The sequence below is a fragment of the Ictidomys tridecemlineatus genome, chromosome 8 (assembly GCF_052094955.1).
Source record: "Ictidomys tridecemlineatus isolate mIctTri1 chromosome 8, mIctTri1.hap1, whole genome shotgun sequence".
In the NCBI taxonomy this organism is placed as follows: Eukaryota; Metazoa; Chordata; class Mammalia; order Rodentia; family Sciuridae; genus Ictidomys; species Ictidomys tridecemlineatus.
The window spans coordinates 22,279,279-22,300,856 of record NC_135484.1 but is presented as its reverse complement, the minus strand read 5'-3'; the positions used below and the strand labels follow the sequence as shown (position 1 = coordinate 22,300,856).

The 21,578-nt window shown below is 38.8% G+C and overlaps 1 protein-coding gene and 1 long non-coding RNA gene across 18 annotated transcripts in view; both read left to right on the top strand.

Annotated features, from left to right (window-relative positions):
• Aig1 (androgen induced 1) overlaps positions 1-21,578 on the top strand; it is a 237,461-nt gene that overhangs the window by 14,296 nt on the left and 201,587 nt on the right. The window lies entirely within an intron of this gene.
• Positions 1,998-10,833, top strand: LOC144366014 (uncharacterized). Its single transcript, XR_013424809.1, has 3 exons — positions 1,998-5,053; positions 9,187-9,343; positions 10,444-10,833. It is a non-coding gene; the product is annotated as an uncharacterized LOC144366014 (long non-coding RNA).

Genomic DNA, 21,578 nt, shown 5'->3' with positions numbered 1-21,578 from the left:
TTCCCCAGTTACCTGGCTGCAGTTTCTGCCCTCAGCGCTTGCTCCAGGGTTCCAGGTATCAGTCTGTTTTCAGGTCAGATCTGGGGGAAAAAGAAGAAGAAAACTTCCAGAACCTCCCCCTTATGGGCCTTTATTCATTTTTACTTTTATTCCTATCGGCCTGCCATTGTGTGCTTTTCAAAGTCCTCAGGTGGCTGCTTTGTGTATTCTGTTCAGAGTTTTTAATGATTAGTGAGAATGACAGGGGCCAACTCACTCCATTGATGATGGCACAGAAGTAGCCTATATATAGTTTTAATATCTATTTTTTTCCATTTAAAATACTTTATAACAGTTTTCCATGCCACTGTACATTCTTTCATGACATCATTTTAAATTATTGCCTATTCATCAATGGGTATTTCTATTAATTGTTGCAGTGAATATGAAATATATACATAGATCTTTACATACACTTATGAAGGTTTTCTTAGATAACTTCTTAGAGGTGGAATAATTATACTAAAGTCTCAAGGGAATGTCTGAACTTTAAATCAATTTTTCATCTTCTCTGATACTTGGAATATTGATTTCTTTGTATTCTGATAACATATGTAGAAGAATAATACCAATAGTCACTCCAGGTGCTTAAGCCTCACAATTTCCTGTCTAGTACATTAACTGAAAAATTTTCACCATAAATTTCATAAATGTAAGTGACTAGCTACTTTTGACTCCATGTTTTTATACATTTGGTTTGGACTCTATGAGTCAAATATAAATCTTTAGGTGCCTAGAACATCTTAATTAGTGTAGAATTGAGATGACTGAGGAGAGCAGAGTGGCTTTCTGTGTACAACAAACATGAATCTGCCTGCATAGTCCATTCCCTATGCATTAAAATTGCCCTTAGCTTAGTCATGAGTGATTCATTAGGCTCAACTTGAAATATTGGCTCCTCAGCATTCAGGGGTCCAAGGTAAGTGTATTTGCTATAATACTACACATCCTTTTCTATGTAATTGCACTTATACATACTTGTTATTTCAAAAAAAAGACATATGAACATTTTGGAATCCATATAGAATGGGAAAGCAGCTTTTTCTAAAACATTAAAGCGTATTTTATGCCAGAATAAATAACTTCTGTATCAGAGCAGGTCAAGGTAGAGGAGAGAGTTGGCATACTCCAAATGGTAATTTGAATGAGTTTAGGGAAGAAATCATTTTTATAAGTGTGGGAAGGATGTAGAGATCACAGCATACAAAAAACTAGGCTAGAAACTGAGAACAGGTTACTATGCTAGACCTGCAGCAGAGACCCTTAGTGTTCATCCAGTGTGAAGGATTCCCTGGGGAATGGGAGGTGAGCAAAACATAGACCCCCCAACTATCTCTTCTTTCCTCCGTCCAGTCTCCTGTCAGTGTTTCTCTTTGGTTAAGCCTAGAAGAAATCAAAGGTAAGGAAGCTGCTTCATGCAGTATGCAAAGATCTACTGAAGAGAATACAGGAAAAATTATTACATTGAAACCTCCTACCACAAATGAGTACAGAAGTCTCTGGCTATCTTGCAGATAATTGTATATGATGAAGCAACATGTTTGTTTCAAAGCATTAATTTATAGTCGGATATATAAAATGATAATTATTAGAATATGAGTTCTTAGCAAATTATGCTACCAGTTTATTAGAGAATTATATATAGCATATTATTTATCAATTAGTATAATTTTATATATCCATTAGGCTTTACAGTATGTGAGATGAATGCCAGGGTTCAGGAATCAAACTGAGTTTTAATCCCAACTTTTCCATCCACCAGCTGTCTGAGTCAAATGTATTACCTTCTGAAAGGCCTAATGTTACTATTTTGTTGTTGTTGTTGTTGTTGACTACACAGAAGTAAGAATAGTACCTATCACATAGGATTGTTGTGAGGATTAAAAGAGGCAAGGTATGTAAATGGTATAACCCAATGCCAATACTTAATATATGTTAAGAACTTAATAAATAAATGTTATCTGTTGTTCTAATTATTATATGTGTACCTGTGACTAGGCACAAAAACTTGAGTTGATAGGACTGTGGTCATTTTAGGAAGAGACCAATTGCTAAATAGTATTTAGCAGGGATAAAGAATTCAATAATTAAATTCATAGACTATGGAGTAAGATCTCCTAGATAAGTAAATATAGACATAAATATATAGAGATGGATATTTAAAATTTTAGGTATACAATGGAAAGTAGGAAAATTCATAATAATGTCAAAAAGTTGGAATTTATAGTCAATCTTTTTCCAGAATCTAAGAGAATATTTCCATAAAAGCCAGGACTGGAGGAGTCAAGCATGGAATTCATGACCCACCCCGTATCTGCTGGTCTAACAATTGAGACATTGTCCATAAAACTCTTTTCTGTTTCTGACTCAAAGTGTCTAGAAAGACTTCTTATTCCAGGGTGCAGACCTGAGGCAGCCTGAATTTGTTTGCTTGATGATTAAAGCAGAAAACAGCTGGGTAGGAAAGAAGTCTGACAAGAGCTAAGAGAAGTGCATGGCATCCCGGCATTAGACTGTGCCAGATAAAGTGCCGTAGGAGGTTGCTAGCAGGAAGAGCTTGCAGCAGTGTGCTCTGGGATGTCTGGGTTCTTTTTTTAGGTACAGTCATTAGCTGTCTAAAGGTGTTCGCCCAAAGACAGACTGCATATAAGATGTTGTCCTGGAAGACCTACAGTATCACTCTCCCCTCATGTCTTTACCATGTCTCTTCTATGTTTAGCTATGCTTAAGTAGACAGGTGATTAATGTTGAGTCATGATTGCCAGCAGAATTCAGTAGTCTAAAAGTGGTAGTGTCAGGGTGTAGTAGGTCACACTGTCTAGTTTGTGCAAGTATTCCTGTGGTGTTTGTGCCCAAATTACCAAATGGTGCATTTCTCAGAATGTATCTCCATGGTTGAGTGATACCTGTCTACTCCTTTGTTTCAGAGTGCCAGAACCAGCCTATAAGGAGGAACAATGCTTCTCAACAAAGCAGAGGTTCCTAACGTGGAAGCCTACAGAATAATACAAAATTGAGCTAGACTTGTACATATAAACATTTTCAACCAAAGATTGGGGACAAGAATGGCACTCAAGTAAAGGAGTGACCCCACATTAATCTACATATCCTATGTTTAAAAATAACAGCATTAGACAAATATTTTCTTGTTCCACACTGAATAAATAGAAAAAAAAAAGATAACTATATGCAACCTTTGAAACTGACCACAGAACAAAGGAAATGGATAGCAATCTGAAAACTTACATGAAGAAGAGAACAGAAAAGAAAAGTACTTACTATAGGAAACAAAAAAAAATTTTAGAAAACTGTTCAGGGTCGTCACTACAATGAAAAAGGCTATGGCTTCCGTGACACGGAGCATATGTCCAAGTTGAGAATGGAGAAATGAAAAGGCAGCAGGATGAGATGAAAAGAGGAGAAAAAGTAAAGGAAAATAATGGAAGAGAAAATGTGAGGTGAAGAGAATGGAAATTTAGTAGCAACTATTGATTTTTCATTGTTCCTGAAAAATAAACTACTGCAATTAGAACAAAATTAATAATCCAAACAAAATTGAAGAAAACTCTCCATGCTAGGGGCAATAAATAAATAACTAGAAAACCTGCAGAGGGTACATGGGTCAGAAAGATTCATTGTCTCTCAAGCAAAATGAATAAGAAATGACACCTATTTGGATTCATCCTTTGTGTTTTAAGATAATTATTAAATATCATGTAAGTATTCGTGCTCGAACAAAACACAAAGCCCTTCAACAAATTATATACGAAGGAGGAAAAATGCAGTGCTTTGCATAGCCTAAATTTAGTATGTATTGTTTAGATACAGAGTTCATCAGTTAATACAGCAACACTTACAGAATCTTGAGGAGCAAAGGATATAAAAAATTTCATACCTAACCAGCTTATCTGTTTTCTAAATATCTTTATTTATTTTTAATATTATTTTAGTTGTAGATGGACACAATACCTTTATTTTACTTGTTTATTTATGTGTCCTGCTGAGGATTGAACCCAGGGCCTCACAAGTGCGAGGCAAGCGCTCTACCACTGAGCCACAACTCCAGTCCCTATATATTTATTTTTATGTGGTGCTGAGAATCGAAACAAGGCAAGCACTCTATCACTGAGCTACAACCCCAGCCCGAGGTTATCTTTATGTGTTAAGATAATTGAAATATATTGTTAATTATATAGGATTTCAGGAAGTATCACCTATATATCTTTTCTTGTCTTTTAATTCATCCTATTTGTTACTGCCTTTTTGGGGAACAAACTTAGAGGGAAATGAAATGTAAAATTTAGGAATGAAGTAGAAATAGTATAAAACTTTTGTTGTCCATCAAACTGATTATAAGTTAAATCTAAAGAATTTGTTAGTTGTCTTCAGTTTACAAGGAAAAATGGTACAATTAAAAACTAAAATGTTCCTAATGCAGACTATTGATTAAAAAATCTAGCGAAGGTAGTGTGTTTTTAGTTACAGATATTTTATTTGCTTTTGCAGCACTAGGGATTGAACCCAAAGCCTTGTCCATGCTGGTCAAGTGCCCTACCACTGAGCTACACCCCCAGCACTTGCTTATAGGTTTTTTGAATCCTGTTTTATGATTAAAATTAAAGAGAACTAATGTAGCAGATGTTTACTAGCAGAGGCACTACTTTCATGAGTACTTAAGGAGTTTTTGTTAATCAGTACCTGAAAACAGTAACCTGAATATAGGCTTTTGCTTCTATTATTGTAGTTTACATGAATGAAAATAAATTGATATGTCTATATTGGCCAAATAATCTCATCTAAACTTTTATTATGTTTTAACATTGGTCAGTTTCAAGGGCAAATTTGAGGTTAATCAAGGTATATCTAGTATGAGAATGACTAAGTTATTTAAAAAAAAAATCTCACCTAATCTTTGCTCTTAAACTTGTATTTTAAATAACAGACTCAAAAGAGAAGATGAAGAACTTTGTATTATTACCACTGTAAATAAGGTTGAGCGTCAATACCTCACAAGGTGAATTCCCCTGTGATTTCATTTATGGGTACAGTCCCCCAGGTCCATGCTGATGTGGATGATCAATAGCTACTTTATGTTTATACTGATAAGCAGTTTCTTTATGTGTTCCTTGTCTTTGAGGAGTTAATTTCAGGAAAAAAAAAAAAGAAAAAGAAAAGGAGATTGAGAACATCTCTCAGGCTGGGCATGGGTCTCTATCCCATGTAAGTTAGAAGTTAATAGGAGTGTGTGATAGAGGCCACAACCCAGTTGCAATTGCTTTCTTCCTACTTCATGTTCCTACTGAAGGGCCACCTAGCATTATAATTTAAAATGATTTTTTCTTTTAATTCATTTAATTTCTCCATATATGAACACAAGTTAAACTCATAGCTTGACTGTAACAAACATAAATTGAACCAATTTCTGTTTGCTGCACAAAGCCATTATGGTGTGACCTAATTTGATATATTAAAATTGCCTTTAGTGACCTTAGGCACAAATAGAAAGTGAGCAGCACTGTCCCAGAAGACCTTGGCGCTACAGGAAAAGTGAGATTCTTTTTCTAGGAGAATGTCTATCTCCTGGAACCTCCTTGGCTTGTTGCTGGAGTGGGGCTTCTTGTGCTTGGTCACAGTGGGGGAATTTCTGAAACACTGTCTGCTGTACAAGAATATTTAAATCCTAACTTCTCTCCTAGTCCTAAGATCATTTCCTCATTTTCTTTTCTGGGCAGCTTGGATTCCATGGTCACCCTTAGAAGAACATCTTAGCATATGCTCTACTACTATATCCACTTTATTTTCTTTCTTTTTCACCTGGAAAATCTGTAATCTTGATTGAACCCAAGTACCTGCCTACCCCTGCCTGCACCCAAGGAGGTGAGCAGGATTAAAGGAAGTCTCTGAGGCCTGCTGTTAGGAATGATGTGGTCTTTATGACCAGAGATGTTAAGAGGACCCTCAGTGCTGCTCAGAAAGTACTGCTTCTTTAGTAAGCTTCCTTTTTAATCTCACAGAGCCTCTTCCACCTGTTTCTCTGTCCTCCTATTTTGGGCATCCCTTCCTTGATCCTCTCACTCAGCTCATTCTTTTACTCAGAGAACAGTCTTTGTTATTAGCTGAAGAACAGGATGATCTTGCTGCTTGTTTCACTATGAAAACAAAACCCATCAGAAGAAACTTGCACATTTTCCCACTTTCAAATTGCTATGGTTTGGACCTGGAATGTCCCCCAAAGCTCATGTGTTGAAGGTAATGTGGCAGTGTCTAAAGGTGGAACTTTTAGGAAATGACTGCATCATGAGGACTCTGACCTCATCAGTGGATTAATCCATTTGATGGATTAATAATTTGAATGAACTGCTGGGTGGTAACTGCAGGTAGGTGGGGCATGGTTAGAGGAAGTAGCTCACTGGGGACATGCCTTTGCAAATTCTACCTTGTCTCTGGCCCCTTCCTCTCTTTCTCTCTGCTTACTGGCCATCATGAGCGGAGAAGCTTTTCTCCACCATGCCTTTTCACCTTGATGTTTTCTGCCTTGTCTCAGGTACAGAACAGTGGAGCCCCTGACCATGGACTGAAACCTCTGGTACTGTGAGCCAGAATAAGGAATTTGGTCACAGCATCTCAGAGCTAGCACAGATCTATCAGTCCACCTTTATCTGAAGCTATTCCACCTTCCCCCAGGTTCCCATGGATGAACTATACTTCCTTGGGTACCTGGCCTCCAAAACTTTCTTGATACTTTGATCATTCCCTTGTATATCATACAGTTTTGCATATCAACTGCTTCATTTTCATCAGTTTACAGACTAACCCTGTCATCTGTCACCTCAAACATAACACAACAGAATTAGTGCCACCCTATTTTTCTGATTAAGTTTTCAGCAAAATTCTTTGAGAGAAGACTACACTGCTTCCCCCATTCTCTCTTGCCCACACCTACTCCACTGACAGCTCTATCAAGACCGTCCGTCACTGGCCACCCTCTCCACAAACACAGTGGCCATGGCTGAATCCTCATTCAGCATACGCTTTTGGAATGCTTGGCCCCGTTGGTCACTTACTGTTTCTTGAAACATGGTCCTAAAACTTGGTTTCGGGGAACTGACCCTGCCCTGGATTTCCTCTGACCTTGCTGGCTGTTTCCTATTTCTCCTTAGTCTCCCTTGCTGGATTCTCTTTCTCTTCTTAACCCTTGATGTGGAAGTCCCCAGGAGTCAGCCCAAGACCGTATTCTCCCTTTAGTACGCATTCACTCCCTTGGGGAGTTCACCTAATACCTTGGCTTTAGAGATGTGATGATTAGCCCTGGTCATAAATTGGAATGTTGAACCCTGGTCTCTCCTGAGCTCTGCATTTCTATAACATTTTCAAACTTATACTCAACACAATTATCAATTTCACCTCCCAAATCTGCTTGTGCCCATTGTTTTCTAGCTAAATAAATGCCACCATCATCCTAAGTGCGTGGTTCTTATCTGTTAATTGAACTTCTGTCAGCATCTTCTATACATTTTCCTGGTGGCCATCTTATTTATTTAGATTGTACTAAAAATGCAAACATTTTAGCAGCTATATCTGGCTCTTAAAAATTTCTTAAAAATTCTGTCCATGCAACTATTATACTGGTTATTTGATGAAAAAGGTCAGTTACCATTCCTTTGGGAATTGCCCAAGATCAGAGAATAATCTTTACATTGACTGAAGCACATAATGAAAAAACCAAAAAATAAACAAAACAAACAAACTAAAAACTTTAACCAGCTTTAGATCTTGGAGAAATTTCAGTGAAGATTTTTATTGTTTTACTTTTTGATACTGGGGATTGAATCTAGAGGCACTTTTCTACTGAGCTACATCCACAACTCTTTTTTAATTTTTTATTTTGAGACAGGGTCTCAATCAGTTAAGACCTTGCTAAATTGCTGCAGCTATCAGTGAAAAATATTTGATTTTAAAAAAATCAGTTTTTACTTAGCATTTAGGGTGGTTACCACATAGTACTTTTTTTATTAGTTCATGAAAGATGAGAACATTTGTTTTTGACCAAAAAGTGGTAAATATTAACTTTTTATTTGCTGCAGTTAATGCAGAAACCTTCATAAGCTTTTCAGCCATGCATATTATGAAGATCAAAGTGCTTTCAAGCAGTTTCTAAAAATTAATATAGGTGCTTCCTCGGCATAAGGCAAACCTGCTGTTCCCTGTTCCATACAGTGTTCCTTTTGCTAAACAAGAGAGGGATTTTTTAAAAAAAAGTTGAACATGGGATAATTGTGATATGTGCATAAGTTATTAAGGACAGTTGTGCAAGTAATTTAACTCTATGGTTGCTTCCTTATCATTTTCCTTTCCCAGACCATATTTTTGCCTCCTGCCTAGAAGTCACTACTATTCTGCCTTTTGTGTTTATTATTCTCCCTTTTTTAAACAGTGTGTACCCCTAAACAAATATTGTATTGTTTAGTTTTGCCTGAGCAGGGCCTTCATAAAGATGCTGTCATTACAAGGGCTTAATTCATCCCAATAGAACCAGCGTGTTGACCCGGCACACTTGGTGTGGTGGTCCATTGTGGTGCTGTCAACATGCTTGTGTTTTTATCATCTTCAGTACTATGGAATTTGGTCTTGCAGCTGATTAGCCAATTAGGGATTGGAGGAATGATATGTGAATGTTACTGCCTAACAGACAGAATGATTTCAGAGCAGAGATTTGTGGAATGTCTCCTGCCTTATTGTTTGGGAGGCCCCTAGCCAAACCCAAGCACAAGTGTCAATGGCAGACCTTGGCCCGCTGCTCAGGAAGACTCAGCCTCACAATTTCATTTGTGTGCCAGTGGTGTCATGATTATTTTAAAACATATTTACTTGTCTGTGGCTTTCATCTGTGTCACTGAAACTTAGAGCACACGTGGGCGTCATTAACCCAGGGGGCCTGATGCCACCATGGAGCACACTGCTTTGGCTGGTGCTTTCTGTTCTGCTCAGGTCTCGGTTCTGACCCCATTTGCACTGAAAAGTGGACCTTGGAGCCTCAACATTTACCTGGGGAGGACTTTTTTTGTTTTGTTTTGTGAAAGATCAGTGTAGGTCAGTTAAAATGAGATGTCAGGTTGATGACTTTCACTCTTCAATATTCTGTCTTAGGAGGATAAGGTGAGAAAAGGAGATGATGGAGTGGCACATAAAGGAGCGTTGGGAGACCACGGCACCCAATGCCCAGAGGAATCCTGGAGTACATCAGGCTGTCAAGTAGAGCACAAGCAGCCTGCAAGGGTGGCGCACACCAACTCTTCACAACACTGTGTGTATTACATTAATTTGGTAACCACACTGCTTTTCTTCCACCATTTTAGCATGATTTCCTAAGAATTATTGATTGGAGAACAGGGGCGAGTTGGAATAGACAGGTGGAGGAAGACACGCTTAAACCACTAAGTCCCAAGTTGTCAAATCTGTGAACATAATAAACATTCAAATATTATTTCAAAGTTACTATCAGTGGCATATTTATTGCTCAGTTTCTGTAGGTGTCCCACATCTTGGATGATGGACAAATGGTTAAAGGCCTGGTTTCTCTCTGTAGGGTAACTTGGAGTATGTTGAGGACTGGGGCCCTGGAGCCTGCTGAAGGACAGCATGAAGGAAACTGGGGGGACAGGGGCCAGAATGCCAGGCACGGCCCTGGACAAACCTCTTACATTGACTCTTCAGTTAGGTCTGAGAAAATAATTACAGCCAGAAGGACTTAAAACATCCAGGAGCAATCAAATGGAAATGCCAATTATTTTATGGCCTCTCAGGATATTTTTTAGACATACCCCATTGGAGATGATATTAATTGTTCATCATTGCATCAATTTTAACATATAGAAGTATTCTTGATAAAATAATAGAGGTGGATATTGTTTTTTTTATTTCTGTCATGCATAGTTGTAGTTTGAAAAAGTATCTAATTTAATAAAATACAAAATTTGATTATGAGCAGAGACTGATGTAGACATGTCAAGCAGCTGTATATTTCATCAGAGCTAAAACCACAGTGAAGCAAGGAAACAAAACTTTGTATACTGGGTTGTCACCTTATCTTTTTATATTATCCAAGAGTCCCAGAGATTTGTATACACAATGAGCACAGATGTCCAGCATGCACATAGGAGGTGATATTTGATTGTAGCCATTTTGTTAATCCACTGATAGGAATTAACTGGGTGGGAACTGTAAGCAAATAGGGTATGGATAGAAGAAGTAGGTCTCTGGGGGCAGTCCTTTGGGATATATATTTGGTCCCTGGTGAGTGGAGCATATTCTGTCTGTCTCTCTCTTTGTCTCTCTCATACTCACACTCTCTCTCTCCTTCCTCTTGCCATGTCCCTTCTGCCACAATATTCTGCCCCACCTTAGGCCCAGAGCATTGGAGTTGGCCATCCGTGGACTGAAACCTCTGAAACTGTAAGCCCTGATAAACTTCTTCCTCTACATTGTTCTTAGGTCTTTTGGTCATAGGGATGAAAAAAATGCTGATTAAAACACCATTATACGGTATCCCTTTTATTGGAAGGTGTCACTGAATTATACATTTAAACCAGTGCAAAGGCAGTGAAAAGATAGTCATTCTTGTTAGCTGACTTGTTTACTCAGTGAACACTTTATGAATACTTACTTTGTGCCCACCCTTACGCTAGTTATAAGACAATCACAAGGAACACACAACCCCTGTCTTAAAAGCATTGCAGTTTAAGGGGATGTCAGACGCTAAACCTTGAGAAATAGCAGGAAAAGTATAATAGATGCACAGGATATTATAAATGATGAAAAACTCTACCCTAACCCTCATCGTTGGATTCTAGGGGAGCATTTGTCAGCTAAATTAAGCAAGCCTACTCTAGGAGCTGCACTGTAAGATGTACACGTGTGCATTCTGCTGTTGCTCTGGTGAAGTAAATGGCTGTATTTAGAAATACACTGTTTCAGCTCATTGAGGTCATTCATAGCCTTCACGGGGTAGAAGTGATAAATATAGATATTTCCTAAAATGTGCTCCTGAATACCCTTCTTCCTGATAAGTTCTAACCCCAATTTCTCACTAAAGGAACATCACTTGGGCCTTGGAAGAAGATAGTCACTAGCTAGGGTTCTTATTGGTAACTTAGTGAAAAGTACTTGTCCCATCAAAATAATTTACCTTCATTTTCAACTCTAAGTGGAAGAAATTCACAAGTATTTCAGATAGTGAGTGCTGCTGGTGGTGGTGGTAGTGGTGGGTCTGATGGAGAGAGACTTCTGGTTTGATCTTAACTCACCAGAGGAGGACCCTAGAAGCCATGTGACGAGTCATCATGGAGGTAAGGGTCAATCTGAATTGGTTTCTGAGAATCATCTTTGTTGCCTGTCTAGCGCCTCCTTGAGACCTTCCTTATTTAAGAGCTATGCAACTGAGTGATCTGTGGGAACAGAAATGGTACTAAAATTAAAAATAGAAATGTGGAGTTTACATTGCATATTGCTATTATATAAAACTGTTCCCCAGGCCCTGCATATGCGTAAGTGAAGGACTTGGACTCTCTTAGTTCTCCCCATGGAACTTTCTTCTCCTCTTTCAGCCTGAGATGCCATCTCTGCAAAAGCGTAGTGGTCATTTGGCTCAGCTAAGCTTTTTATTGTTAAAAAAAACCTCTGTGTATATGACATCTGGCACACTAAAGGCCTCTGGACTTTTTGTTGTTTGTTGTTTGTTTTTCAGTGCTGGATCAAAGGAAACAGAAATTATAGAATAACCTGAGTGTGACCAAGAGGCATAACTTGTAGGCCTGGAATTGAACCCTAGAAATGGGACTTGTCTGTCTTGGGTGGAGAATGGCATATTAACAGTTTGGCTCAGCTAAGGTAGGGCTCTTACCGTGTCTCTCAGTTCATTGTCCCATCTCCACATTTCCATATAATTTTATGTGGAATATGGGTCACATGGCACAGACCAAGAAGAACATAGCAGAGTTCTGACGGTGTGTTCAAGCAAGCATAGTATAAATGGTGAATGGAGTAACCCAGGCCAAGAAAGCCAGGTAAAGCAAAGACCAAAAGGACATGCTGGACAGTAGCAAGTGGGAGGTGCCAAGGCATGTGTGGGGGGGCTGGGAAGGGCCTGCACAGCACTTGGGGTGGGAGCAGACCTCAGGAGGCGTGCACCAGGGGGAGCAGATAGAGCACAGGCCTTTGGAGAACAACATGCCAGGAAGTTCAGAAATCTGTTGTGTATTGTAATTATAATATCACTCACATCCTTAAGCTGCAATATTTGTCTAGGAATATGATAGCCAGGATGCTTTTCCCAAGCTGACTATAAACACTCGGAAGTGTAGGTTTTGCTGAGAAAAAAGTGTTGAATGATATCAATATTTCTCCCACAGTTACAGAAAAAAAATGTGTCCACAAGCAGAGTCTTATCCTTGAATTGGTGATTTTATAAATGAAATGGATCATTTTGTGGAGGGGAATGTAGTACTGAATTCTCCAATATGTATTTTGCAAACTCTGAGTTGACACAGGACTGTGCTTTGGAAGTGCAGGGCAAGGTCCTTCCTGTGTGTGTCACACACACTTGTGACATTAGGATACATTCCTTGAATTATATTATATTATATTCTACCTCTATGTGTAACCGACCTGAAGGTGGACCATATGGGATGAATACGGAACTGATTTTGAAGCTAGATGGTAGGAATGTGGAAGTTATTAAGAAATGGCGGGTCTTATGCAAGGATGCCCCAAAGTCTGGAGAATGGTGATGGTGTGCATGAATACTTCCCTTCCCTTCTCCCACTTTCCTTCTGCATTGTGTCTCCCTAAAATTCATCTGTTGAAGGCTTAACTCCTAATACTACAGATGGCGACCTTGTTTGGATAGGGTCATTGCAAGATGTGATAATTTAGATGAGATCATGCTGAAGTAGGGTGGGCCTTAAGTCCAGTGTGACTGGTGTCCTTATAGAAAGGGGAAATATGGAGACAGACATGCCCGTGGGGAAAACATCATGTGAGGATAAAGGCAGAGATGAAGATGCTGTTTCTACAGGCCATGGAGCACCAGCAGACCACCCAAGGAAAGGCTAGGGAGAGACACAGGACAGATGTTCCCCCCAGCACTTCTTGTAGACAATTGGATCTTGAACTTTTAGCCCCCAAAAGTGAGACAATGCTTGCTATTGTTCAGACCATCTAGTTTGTCAGACTTCATTATGGCAGGCCTAGCACATGAATGCATGATGAACATGATTAACATGTTTCTTATCTGTCTCTTCCAAATCATTTGGCACTCGCTGGGGTCAGGGACTATGTCATGGTCATTTCCACATAAATTCTCATCACAAAGAACAATCTTAGCAAATTTAAGAGGCTTTCACAAATATTGCTGAATTAAAAAACTAGTAATGTTCACTTTTACCAATAAACACTTGGTAGTCTCTCAGTTAGGAAAGCATGTATACTATTCTCCCAAGTCTCAAACTTATTCTAGGTTGGCAGGGTTGATATTGGGTTAAGTTTGAGTGGCTTCCCTTGTGTCTTTCCCTTGTTTGGTGTTATTACAATATATCACAGGGTGGGTGCTTATAAAGAGCAGAAATTTATTTCCTATACTTTTGTTGTTTGGGAAGTCCAAGAACAAGGCACTGGTAGATTTGGTGGCAAGGGCCTGCTTCTTGGTTCATAGATGGCCATCTTTTTGCCATGTCTTCACATGGTAGAAGGGAGGGAAGATCTCTGTGGGGTCTCTTCTATGGGCTCCACCTTTATGACCTCAAAGGCCCACCAGTAACCTACCACTGGGCATTGGGTTCCAACCTATGGGTTCTGAGAGAACACACATTCAGACCATAGCACCTCGATAAATTCCCTCCAGACCCTTCCAATGTCCTTCATTTAAATATTTCTGTATTTCAAAAGTTAAATATATCAGTTTTCATAGTATCTATAGAAAAGTGAAATTTTTTTAACATTTATTTTTTAGAAGTAGTTGGACACAATACCTTTATTTTATTTATTTTTATGTGGTTCTGAGGACTGAACCCAGGGCCTCGCATGTGCTAGACAAGCACTCTACTACTAAGCCACAATCCCAGCCCCTAGAAAAGTGAAATTAAAAAAAAATGTTTTTATTAGTTATTGGTGGACCTTTATTCATTTGTTTGCTTATGTGTGGTGCTTAAAATCGAACCCAGAGCCTCATGCATGCTAGGCAAGTGCTGTACCACTGAGCCACAGCCCCAGCTAGAAAAGTGAAACTTTATACCATGGTTCTAGAAAACTTAAAAAAAAATGTATATATATATATAAAATCAAGCATTTTGTTAAGGTTTCTTTGAGGGAGGAATAGTAATATTTTATTGACAAATAAAGTCAAAGATTAATTTTAATATAAAGATGCTTACTCATGTAGCAGGTGTCTTAAGTATATTAAAAATATAAGTGGACAGTTTATTTAGACTAAGTGGAGTAGTAGCTTATCCAAAGCATATTACCATGGATATGGACAGCTGCCATCTAGATTATGAAAGCTAGCTATATCAAGTTATGGTGATATGGAGATAGTTTTTAACCATAAGTAAAAATATGGGTTCTTAAATGTAAACTGGAAAACTTTCCTTCCTAAATGCAAGCAACAAAAATGTGCCAACTGGCTAGATCTGGAAAATTCAGCATTTATTTATTTGAGGTTTTTTTTTTTTTTTTTTGTAGATGGACATTATACCTTTATTTTATTTATTTATTTTTATGTGGTGCTGAGGATTGAACCCAGTGCCTCACACATGCTAGGCAAGTGCTCCACCACTGAACTGCAACCCCAGCCCTATTTACTTGAGTTTTTAACCTTTGTACCAAAGGGTGGAAAAGCAAGGGAACAGGAATCTGATTGGAGACATAGAAGAAGATGAAATGGCATAGATAGAACAGGAAAGGAAGAGAATTCTGGGTCAGAGATGGAAGGAATTTACTTTGTAATAGTTTTTTGAAACCATGAGTTAGAAGTCATTTCTGAAAGTTTGGAAATCAGCTAAAATATCCTTATATATTATGATAAGTTGAAAACATTGTTGACTTCACTATCTTTTGTGTGTTCCAGCTTCTGTGGTTCCTTGTGTTGGTTTTTATTTTGTTGCACAAAGGAAACAAAAAACAAATGCTTCCATTAAATTCCTGGTCAGTTAAGTATTTGACTGATGGCATGGTGTTACATAAAACTTTCTCTGAAAATTCATTTGCTTGAATTACTGTTGTTTTACCTTGAGTTCTGTTTTGCTTGAGTGCTTAGACTTGATGAAATGGATGCATGAAAGCTTTGGTGCCGATTTCACGTCTCAATTGCAAAGAGTGTTTCCAAAGAGCAGGGAAGGTCAGACCCTATGAGTTGCATTTTGCAAAGTGTGGATTAGAGGCAGTAGATTCAAATTCATTTAAGTAACAGTCCAGATTTTTCTCTTCTAAAAATGGGAAGAGAAATCTTTAAGATTTCTTACTTGCAATATAACATGTAAGAAAAAAGTCACTGAATTTAAGTCAGTCTTTTGAGAAACCTAAAACCAAGTAAAAAGATGTGGACAGAAAAGGTCTTCTGACATGGTGGTCAAATGCTTGTGGTGTCTGATGGTACAACAGGGAAGATAGAATGCCTCCTTCTCCTTTTCCCTGATCTAACCTCTGTTTCTAGGAATAAAATGCAGAAGGGCAGTTTGCAGCTCAGAGAATTCTCACTTAACAGCTTCAGCTGGGACGAGGCCCAGAATCTGGCTCTGGTGTATAAAATTACACTTTTAACTGTAAGTGTGGATATTAACACTTCCCGTTGCCAGATGCAGGCACACATGTATATGTGGGATTCACACAGGTCTTCAACTTTCAAATATATTTATTGTTAAAATGCCTTTTAAACCCCTGCACTACAGGTATATTAGTGTGGAATACCATGATTCCATATACTGACTCTCTGTTACTACTCCTCCTTATTTATTTATAGCAAAGCATAACAGACATATTGAGAAATACACAGATCTTACAGGAATAGCTCAGCAACCATTTTGCAAAGGGAGTACCTCTGTGTCACCACTACCCCATCATACACGTCACACACCCCAGAATCTGCTTTGTGTCCCCTCCTAGCTGTTAGCCATCAGAGGTTGCCACTGTTCTGACTTTGCTCACTGTGGATTGGTGCTGCCAGTTCCTGAGTTTCACAGAAGTGGGGTCATGCACATTTCACTGTTTCTCTTGCTCCCTTCACCTAGTATGTGTCTGTGAGGTTTCTCCAGGCTGTTAAATGTAGCAGGCGATTGTTCTTTATCACAGCTGTGTAGGATTCCACTTAGTGGACTTCAAAATTTACTTTCCATTCTGGCTGATAAACTTTTGAGTTATTTCCAGTTTTAGATATCAAGAATAATGCTTTTATGAACATGCTTGTATATGGTTGTTTTTTGTATATGTATTTTTGCTTAGGAGTGGAATTGCTGGATTATAGGGTACATATATATTCAACTTGGTAGATTCTGCCAGATAGATTTCCAAAGTGGTTTTAGCAATTTACATTCCTGCCAGCAGTGTTTCAGAGTTCCAATTATTCTATATTCTCAGCAACATGTTCTATTGCCAGTGTTTTTAAAATTTTGCTTCATTTTATTTATTTGTTTTTTTTTAATTTTAGGCATTCTGGTGGATCTTCACTAATATTTTGTTGTGATTTTAATTTGGCTTTTTCTGTTCACTTATTTTCTTACTCATTTGAACAACCTCTTCTGTGAAGTGCCTGTTAAAAGTCCTTTGTCCATTTAAAAATTGAGTGGCCTCTATTTTACTTTCTGGTTCATAGAAGCTTTTTTATTTTTTATTTCTTTTTTTAAGATACAAGTCCCTTTTCAGCCATCTACATGACAAATATGTTTTCCTTGACTGTGGCTTACCTTCCCTATTTATGTTATCTTTTGATCAAGTGAAATTCTTGCTTTCAATGAAACTCAATTTGATAATCCACTTTATTACTATGGGCCTTTTTTTTTCTTTTTTCTTTCTTTTTTTTTTTTTTTTTTTTGCTGATAAGGAATCACCTAATTCAAGATCATGAAGATATTTTCTTGTATTGTCTTCAAGAATCTTTGTTGTTTTACCTTTCTCATTTATGATTCATGTGGTAGCAATTTTTATGAATGGTATGAGGAGACAAGTATTATTTTGTCCTGTATTGCTATCCATCCTTTTTCCCAGTGGCAGATTTGCGATAAATTAGGGTTTGTGTCTATTCCTCTGACCTTGCACCAGTCCCACCCTCTTGTAGTGATTATACCTATGAATTAAATCTCAACAACCAGTAGCATAAGCCCTTCAACTTGTGCTTCTTCTAGACTGATTTGACTATTCCTTATGTATTCCCATTGAATTTTAGAATCAGCTTGCCAAATTTCCACGAAGATTTTTAGGTTATTAATTGAGATAACAGTGAATCTGTGATGTATAATTTAGGGAACATTGACAGTTGTCAACATAGTGCCTTGCAGGAACACACTGTGTTTTTTCATTTCTTATCTAACCTTATCTCAGTAAAGTTTGCATTTTTCTTTGTGGAGTTCTTGCATGTCTTTCTCTAGCTATGTTTCTACTTAGGTGCCCTCTTTTTAGTAGAGAGCTGCTTCTAGTTTGCAGAGAAGCAGAATCTTCCTTTAGATTCACACTCTTTAGCAGAGTATTACAGAGAAACTCTATTTTGAAACGGAAGAGAGGAAGTGCCCTTCACCTTGAGGAGGAGGTGTGGGTTTTTTTTTGTTGTTGGTTTGAGTTAGGTGCGATACAGCATGTCCTGTCCAGATGGAATCTTCAGAATATCCGTAAAAGCAGCAGATGTGTGTGGGAAGAATGACGGAGTATATTGAGAAGCAAACTTACTTAATGCCTTGAGTAATTGCAGAGTTGAATGAATAAACCCATGCATATTTTAAGTATCTGAAGCACATTCATTGATGCAATACAAATGGCCATTCTAAACAGTTAAATTATATATCCTGGACTTCCCTTCCTAAATCTTTGATTTATCATTGACAATCACTGGAGATTAGTAGTTTTAAAATTAATGATTGTAATATTGCCCAGGTAACTAAATAAGGGATGTTTTTTGAAGGTACCACCAAGTATGTTTTCCATTAAAAATACTTTCAGAATTTAATAACTCATGGTTGAGTCATACCGTCTCAGGGCTGAAGTCTCTTGGAATTCCTTCTGTTTGCTGCTGTTTTTCTTCCCTTTCCCAATCGTGCTTTGAGAGAGAATATTTCTTTCTCACTAACTTCAGCATCTCAGCACCACTCACTCCCCATGCTGGCTCCTGACTTACAAGGTTCACAAAGCTACTCTCAGAATCAAGGTGGCCTCACAATTGCCAGATCTGTGAAAAAGTGTCCAAGTTCTTCTCGACCTTTGCAGTTATGGGTTCTTTTTCCATGAACATCTCTTTCGCAGCTTCCCTGCCTTCTCTTCTCTCCTGGTCTTCTTCTCCCTCTCAAATTCTTCCTCAGGCTTCCTTGGGCTCTCTTTGTTCTGTAGTGTGGGTGTCACACGTGGCCTGCTTCGGGCCTGTATTCTTCTGACTCCTTTGACAACCAGACTCCATTGATTTTGAAGGCTAGTCTTGAAATGTCTGTTCGTACAAACACACGACTTCTTTTTGGACCTCTGCATTTAAGGGCCTGTAAGACACTTGAAATTTAATGTGTTGAAGAGGAGAGTCTTGGATGTGCTCTTCACCTTGGTGAATGGCGCCATTGCCACCAGGCTCAACACCTCAAGTGACTATTGACTGTTCTTTCTCCTTTGTTTCCCCGTGACCAGTGACACGGTCCAGCTAGGCTTCCTCCTTAATATCCATCACGTCTCTGCCACTTAGGTCCTCCTCTGTCCCCACTGCCTTTTCTCTGTTCCCATATATTCTCACCTCTGGTTTACCCAAACAGCCTCTTAAGTGGACTCTGCTCCCAGTCTTGTTACTCTCCAATCCAGTGTCTGTTTTCAGGTGATCTTTCCCAAACATGTTACTTTCTGTTTAAACCTTGACAGTGGGTCTGTTCTTGCTCGGGCATGAGAGCCAAGATCTCTAATATAACATTAAAATCCCACTTATCACAGGGTCCCTTCTGCATCACCAGGCTCATCTGCAGACACTACCCTTTTCACCTGCCAGGGTTCTTATTCACGACAAATGCAGGTCCTTCCATCTCTCTGTGTCTCCCTTCATGCTGCTGTACTCTTGCCCAGAACAATCACCTCCTTATCCCTCCTACATCCCCCGTGGATGGCTCTTTATTCATTCGTCAAATCTCAGCTCAGATGGAACATTCTCTAGGAGAGACTTTTGCATTCACTCATCCGCACTAATCTGAATTATAATATATTACATTATGTGTGTTGTTCCCACTCTAATTTCTTGAAGGTAAGGAACATGTCTATCATATATGTATCCTCCCCGGAGATGCTTTTACAAGCAGGTTCTGTATTAGGCTTTGGGGATGTAAAGATGAATGACATCATCTCCACTCCCTGGGGATCTCACAATGTAAAAGGCAAAACAGAAACACCAAGAGATAATTACTGTGCAATTTGTGAGTACCACAGGACAGTTGTTTTTATAGCATGGAATAAGGGAGCCCCTTTGGGTTAGAATGAATTTTACTGAAGTGTATACAGGGAAGCTTAAAGACATGATGGGTGGATAAATGATCCTTAGAGTAAGATCATCTCCAGGAAAATCCCTGGCAATCTCAGGGTCAGAGAGCAATCTCCAGAGATTGTTCACTCAGATATTCAAATGCAGAGAACTACATGAGAGTTAAATTTTAACAAATAGTACCTCAACTGTAGATAAATATCATGTGGTTTGGTGGAATAGATTAAGTATTAAACCATATTTTTCAGGTGCTTAGTGGAAATGTGAAAGAATCAACATCTTATTTTTTTGTGGGGAGTACTGAGGATTGAACTCAGGGGCACTCAACCACAAATACATAAATAAAATACAAAATAGTCCCAGTCCTATTTTGTATTTTATTTAGAGACAGGGACTCACTGAGTTGCTTAGTGCCTCCCTGTTGCTGAGGCTGGTTTTGAACTTGCAATCCTCCTACCTTATCCTCTGAGCCACTGGGATTACAGAAGTGCGCCACTATACCCAGCTTAATATTTTGTATGCTCAGGAGCTCTCTGATAAAACCCTGTGATTAAGATCAAAAACCACCCTTTGTCTAAAAATATTTGCCTGCATTATTTTAGTCTAGTTCTTTTTCAGGTATAGTGTTAAGTCTCAGAAAACAATCCTGCAAAGTGGAATCCCTCTGTCCATATCCCAGGTAGGGATACTATGATTGAGAGCTAGATTACCAGGAGTATCTACCAGGCCAGGAGGGTAGTAGCCAGAACTGTATGCATCATAAAGAGTTGATACTGTAGCAGTCAGAGAAGGAAACCTAGTCTGTCTGGACCTAATAAACCTGGTCTTTTTATATGAGTATACAGTAGGGGCTCAAAAGGTGCCCTGTAGAGCTGTGAACTTCAGAGGGTTTGGAGGGTGCCTAAAATCCCATGCAAAATTGAGTATGTGTGCAAATGAGGAAAAGGGCCATGGTTTCCATCATATTTGCAAAGTTCTTGTAACCGAAAGAATCATGATAGGCACATTTTTATTTATGCTCATTATATTTATGCACTTGGTAATCATTTTTCAGGATGTAGTCCATAGACATTTCACTCCATTCTGATTTATTCTCATGAGATGTGTTGCAGTGATGCATGGACTGATTCAGATTTAAATTAGCATTCATTGGGAGCCTAGGTTCCAGATGCTTCTGCATGCAAGAGCTCATATAGTCTTCATGGCAAATCTGGACAGTGAATATCTGACTGTTTTATAGAAAAGGAAACAAGCCGGGTACAATGGCACACTCCTGTAACCCCAGGTACGTGGGAGACTGAGGCTGGAGAATCATAAGTTCAAGGCCAGCAAGACCCTATCTCAAAATCAAAGTAAAAAGGACTGGGAATGTAATTCAGCAGTAGAGCACTTACCTGGCCTGGGAAAGGCCTCAGGTTCAATCCTCAGCACTGGAAAAAAGAGAGAGAGAGAGAGAGAGAGAGAGAGAGAGAGAGAGAGAGAGAGAGAGAGAGAGAGAGGGGGGGAGAGGGAGGGAGGGAGGGAGGGAGGGAGGGAGGGAGAGAGAGAGAGAGAGAGAGAGAGAGAGAAAGAGAAAGAAAGAAAGAAAGAAAGAAAGAAAGAAAGAAAGAAAGAAAGAAAGAAAGAAAGAAAGAAAGAAAGAAAGAAAGAAGCAAACTAAAGTTTGGAGGGTAAAAATTACTTTCCTAATGCAGCAGAGCATCCAAGCAAGTGAACTGGACCTAAGAATGCACAGGACTCTCCTTGTCAAGGAGCTCACAGCCTTCTATTGCAGGCAGACAAAAACAAAAACTAAAATATAATGGCTTACATGGAAGAAGAGAGGGATATATGATATAAGTCT